The following is a 6,182-nucleotide window of genomic DNA, read 5'->3' on the forward strand; positions in this document are numbered from 1 at the left end:
TGTCTTCCACACCCTTCCCCGTAACAACACCTGATTTGTTTCTGACAGAAAAGTCAGGACTGGGATGGTCAGCCCAACTGACTGATGAGGAATTTGACCTCCTGGGATAGAAAATCTGTATAAAGATCTTGAAGAAGTCCTTGCCCAGTCGTCTTGGGCAGTATCAACAACCTGACATACGAAATTTAGACAGACACCAAACAGGACAATAGACACTGTGGTATATAAACAAGTATGGCAATTTTTATAGACGGGGGGGGGGGGGGGTCCTGTGATGGGATCAGTCAGATGCCCGCCTGGCCGCTCCCCTCATGGGGACTTAGGCTCCTCTTGGCATTGGCGGGCCAGTATAAACCCCCGGCTCAGATCGAGCTATGCCCAATGCTGCCCTAAGCCTTATGAGGTTGCCACAGAACCACAGATGAGGGCCCTCTCGAACTCCGTAGCTTTCACTGTGGAGCTACAAACTGGAAATTCAAGCGCAAGCCCTTGAACTCCACATTCACTCACTCACTCACTCACTCACTCACTCACTCGCTCAGAGTTTATTACAGTTTTTATACCCATTCTAAAACAGAGTTCTCCTGGAGACCTGAATGAGAGGGAGAAGATATAGAGATAGAGAGAGACTAGACTTAACAGAGAATCCTGACAGAAACCAGGAGTCTGTCCTACAGCATCCTGGCATGTGGACAGAGTCTGAGGGAGGACCCTCATCAGGGCCGTTTCCTTCCCAGAGAGACAGAGTCAGATCTGACTTACCTTCCCGGGACCAGAGACTGAGGACTCAGGAGTTGAATTTGGTTGGGCGCACCAGCAGTTGATCCATTCCCCTCTGGAAGACGGTGGCCTATGGGGCCCTGGAATGTCTTCAGGTGGCACCTTCCCTATAAGCCTGCCATCTGTCCGGGGGAGCCGGGAATGAGTCCGGCCCTCACCCAGTGGTGGATCTCGCTGGTGACTCCAAATGTTGTAACCGAGCAAGTTGTAGAGAGAACACCACACTCTGAATCTAATTCAGTAGTCCTTTATTGCCAGTGACCGAGAGACGGCTAGAGCTTGAAATTCTCTCTGCCCCGAAGAAGGGGCTAGATTTCTTTTTATACCTTGGTCTAAATAGGGGAGGAGGAGTCTAGCTGAAACAATTTTTTTTTTTTCAGGCAAAAAGTTAAAAGATAAATGGTTACAGAAACAGTTACAGGAACATAAACAGTTCCAGGTGCAGGGGCTTAAATTATCACAAAGAGATAAACGCAGGGGCTTTGGGTACCACCAACTGAGTGCATTCTCAGAAACTGCTGGTACAGCTTGCCTCAGTATCTTATCAGAAAGCGCATTGCTGGATGTGCTTGGAGTCAGCTTGCACCAGTTATGTCCTTAAGAGAGGGGGGCAAGGGGCTGCAAGCGAAGAAACCAAAATGGAATCTGTCTGGCTCTCTCAGCTAAGAGAGTCAGTCAGGTTAAAACAAGGTAGGATATCACAATGTAATTTTCAATATCATAAAAAAAGGAAGGGGTTCATTGTTTCGGGCTAACTTATAGGTCAGGAGTGGTGAAGATGTAAGACCTTGTTGAATTTTGGAAACTAATCTACCATCATTGTGGTGGTTAATTTTACGTGTCAACTTTACTAGGCAGAGGGTGCCCAGATATCTGGTTAAACATTACTTCTGGATGTGTCTGTGAGAGATTAGAACTTGAATTGGTGGGCTAAATAAAGCAGATGGCCCTCCCCAGTGTGGGTGGGCATGATCCACTGAGGGCCTCAACAGAAAGAACAGAAAGACACAGGAAGGTTGAGTTCTTGCTCTGCCTGACTGCTTGAGTTGAGATATTGATCTTCTCCCTCCCTTGGCACTCCTGGTACTCGAACCTTCAGACTCAAACTGGAATCCACACCATTGGCTCCGTGGTTTTCTGGCCTTCAAACTATGCCACCAGCTTACCTGGGTCTCCAGCTTGCAGTTGGCAGATCGTGAGATTTAGCCTCCATAATTGCATGAACCAACTTCTTAAAATAAATTTCTCTTGGTGCATCTATATCTTCATCTAATCTTCTGTTTATTCTGTTTCTCTGGAGAACCTTGACTAATACAACCATCCTTATGAGATTTTTGAAAAGATGTGGAGATGTGGCCGAAGGTCACTGAAGGCTTCTGATCTCCCACATGGTTTCTGTGTAGGTGGAATAAAAAGAGAATCTAGAAGCGTTGGGAAGGTGGTGAAAGAGGAGTTTTGGTGTCATATGCTTTTCCTGGGAAAGCTGCTCTAGCCCCAAGGTTATGAGAGAAGTTACTGCCTCTGGGTGATGACAGCAGCTAAGGAGTGAAGCAGGCCCTTCCAATGTGTTGGCTGAGCCACGGCACCTTTGTGTGGAGCTGGCAATGTTTAGACCACATAGTAATGTCACCATTTCTGGGATGATTCTAGTAAATAAGAACAACCAGCAGGGCTGTCCAGCCACAATGACTAGGCACAAGCTGGACTTGGAAGATGTCAGGGACCCAGCAATAATGGGACTAAAGAATCCCCAGAAAACTTTCCTCTGGAGGAGAAACTATAATGCATCTTTACAGGATCATTTCTCGACGCTGTAACTCCTAATGTAACTTTTCCTAATGTTAGGAAGTGTGTGATCTTGGGCGTGGGGAGTCATCTCTCTGAGCCTCAGTTTCTTCTATCTGCAAAATGGGCATAGCTATCCTTAGGTGGCCATGAGGAATAAATGGGATAGCAACGCCAAGGAACCAAACACAATGCAAGGTGCACAGTAAGATTCTCAACAAATGTTGGTTCTTTTCAGTTTCCCTTGTGTCTGCAGGCAGATGAACTCCATGCCAATTTCACTCAGCTATTGCAATGGATACAGCAACCATGCTTTTAAGATCTTGAAGTTAGAAGACCAAAGAGCCTTGAAGATCTCCCAGCTTCCCAGAGAGAGGGGGCAATGTTTTTAGTGGGCCAGCAGGGTGATGTGCATGAATGCTGGTTGGGCTGGTGCCAGGCCTAAACGGGTTGGCCTGGGAGGGTTCCGTTGTTGTGGGGCTTGGGGGTGACTGGTTCTGTCCAACTGGGAGTAAAGTAGAAGAGGGGGCAAGGAAGAACCCAAGTGAAAAGGATGGGAGGAAGTCCCACTCCTCCTGGGAGCACGTTCGTAGCTGCTTGGTCTGGCCAGGGGCAGCTGGAGGGAGGGCAGTTCAGTCAGTTTGACATTAATTCACATCTACCAGGCCTATTGGAAGGGAACATCTATTGAGACCAAGTTGTCCTGGTCTCAATCACAGAAATTTAGTTTTCTCACACTAGAAAGAAAAGCAATGAACATTTTGGATTATCCCCAGGAAGATTGTCTGTGATTTGCAATAACATCATAAGGAAAATAATTTAAAAATACGGGCCCAATATGTTCTTTATTTGGCTCCCCCATGAGTCCTCAAACAGAAGCACCCCTGGGTGGAGTCAGGAGAGGGAACAAAGGAAATGAGGTTTTGGGTTTGTAGAAATGCCTAACGTCGGCCTGCTCCAGTGCCTGGAGGGCACTGCAGAATCACTGGTGTTGCTGTTAAATCTAGTGCAGATGACAAGTTATGAGAAAGCATATTTATGTTTCCTTATCTGTTACAGTGGTTGTTGGGGAAACCAGCCCCACACCACCTTGCGGGTTCCCCGAGTCCAACGGAGAAAAAGGAGTTAGAAAGAGACAGAATAAGTGTTTAAAAGGCGGGTCCACGGGACAGGAGTGGTAGTGTCGGAGGCTTGCTCACAGCCCAGAGCTCTCGGGCTCCGCCTAATTTATTGGTTTACAAGCTCTTTGTTCCTAGGGCAGATGGGAGGGGTAGGAAGGGATGAGGAAAATGATTAATCAGTGAAGGAGAACTCGTGAGTCATTCAATAAGATGTACAGCAGTGGTGGTTTCTGTGAATTTCCTTGAGCAAAGGCGTGTGTCTAAACTACTTAAGATCTTTAACTTATCGGGACTGAAACAGGTGGGAGCAGGTTTCAGGAGGAGCCAAGATGTTTGATTATACCCCACTGCTTCAAGGGAGTGTTATCTCCTTGAGCAACTTGTGGAATGCCACTGAGTGGTTATGCTCCCAGGGCATAAAAACATGAAGGCAATAAGGAGACTTTTCTCTGTAGAGGCCGCCCATGGCTCCCCATGGGTGTCTCACACAGGGGAGACCAACTCAACTGGCACCCCAGAAACTCTTTCCCACAGTGGTCAGAGTAGCTGCCCAAAAGTTACTGTGGATGGAGGGGCCAGTTGCCACCTACTCTCCTGATGGAAGTACTAAGTACATTGGCCTGAGACTGGAGTCCACTCCAATAGCCCACTGTCCAGCCCCTGGCCTTACCAATGCTCAGGACAGATTAGAAATGGACCAGAAGTCAACAGCACCCTCCTTTCCTCAACTTGCCCCTTGGGTGGGCATTAGCTCATCCAGAGAATTTGATTTGGCAGATACCATGCTTCTTTTATATAATTTCTTTGCCACCTAATTTGGACTTATTATTGTAGAAATATAAGAAAATATAAATAAGTAAAAGAAGAAAATAAAAAGAAATTATATTTCAAAGATAACCAGTTAAGCTTTGGTCTTTTTTTAATAGACATTTAAATTAAGGAGTGCTAAAAAAAAAATACATAGAAGCACACAGACACTTTTTTTTCCTTACAAAACCAGATGGTGGGAGAAATGGAGCTCTGCAGGGCATTTAAGTCAGATCTTCCTGTCACTTTATTGTAGAGTAGCCTCCACTGCAGGGACAGAATTCAGCCTGGCATGTCATCTCATGCTGTCCAGTGAACCCTGCCCCTCACAGAACACAATTCTGGTCACTCTGGGTGACAGAAGGGGATTTGTGGCCAATTTCAGCTGCAGAAGGGGTTACTAGCCATGTATAGAACTTTTTTATGTCCAAGAAGTTATGATTTTTAGAATAACCCTAAACAGGGAGGGCGTGGTGGCTCACACCTGTAATCCCAGCACTTTGGGAGGCCAAGGTTGGTGGATCACCTGAAGTCAGGCGTTCGACACCAGCCTGGCCAACATGGTGAAACCCTGTCTCTACTGAAAGTACAAAAATTAGCTGGGCATGGTGGTGCAAGTTTATAATCCCAGCTACTTGGGAGGCCGAGGCAGAAGAATCACTTGAACCTGGGAGGTGGAGGTTACAGTGAGCCGAGATCATGCCAGTGCACTCCAGTCTGGGCGACAGAGCAAGACTCCAAAAAAAAAAAAAAAAAAAGAATAACCCTAAATACAATCCTAATGTTATGTCACCTTTCATCTTGGTGTGCACTTAACACCCCTGAACAGGTTTGATGAGTTCCGTAGAACCATATTAAAAGACTTTACAATTTGAGAAGGGAACATAAAGCAAAATGTAATCTCATTTATCAAAGTAATACATATTAATTGTGAAAAAATAATTCAGAAATACAGATGGTAAAAGCGCTCATTCTACTTTTGCATTTAAACAGTTCTTTGTTGTTTTGGGTTTTCCTAGTATGTTTCTAAGGGGTGTGGGTTGGTCTCACACTCGTCTATATCGTTTTGTAGACCAATTTGCCTTATATATTTTAAAGCTGTGCTGATAGGTTCAGGGTGTATGTAAGTTTATGACAAATCATTGAATAGTTACTGAACATTTACTGTACACCAGGCACTGTCCAGGGTTCTGAAAAAGAGTCACGAACAGGATACACCAGGATAGACGCGCCATCTAGTGGAGGTAAAACAAGTAACTATACTTGTTTTATTCAAAATTTAGCCGGGTGTGGTGGCTCATGCCTGTAATCCCAGCTACCTGGGAGGCTACTTGGGAGGCAGGAGAATTGCTTGAACGCGGGAAGCAGAGGTTGCAGTGAGCTGAGATCGCACCACTGCACTACAGCGTAGGCGACAGAGCGAGACTCCGTCTCAAAAAAACAAAAAAGAAATAAATTGTACTATTTGAAGGAGAATCTTTAGTGTTCCCCCCGACCCCCATTTGCTCTCACTGTCTCTGAGACAGGGTCTCACTCTGTCACCCAGGCTGGAGTACAGTGGTGCAATCATCGCTTACTGCATCCTCCACCTCCTGGGCTCAAGCCGTCTTCCCTCCTCAGCTTTCTGAGTAGCTAGGACTATAGGCGTGTGCCATCATGTCCAGCTGATTTTTGTATTTTTTTTTTTTT

This window comes from Mandrillus leucophaeus, unplaced genomic scaffold (genome assembly GCF_000951045.1).
Source record: "Mandrillus leucophaeus isolate KB7577 unplaced genomic scaffold, Mleu.le_1.0 Scaffold22, whole genome shotgun sequence".
Classification (NCBI taxonomy): Eukaryota; Metazoa; Chordata; class Mammalia; order Primates; family Cercopithecidae; genus Mandrillus; species Mandrillus leucophaeus.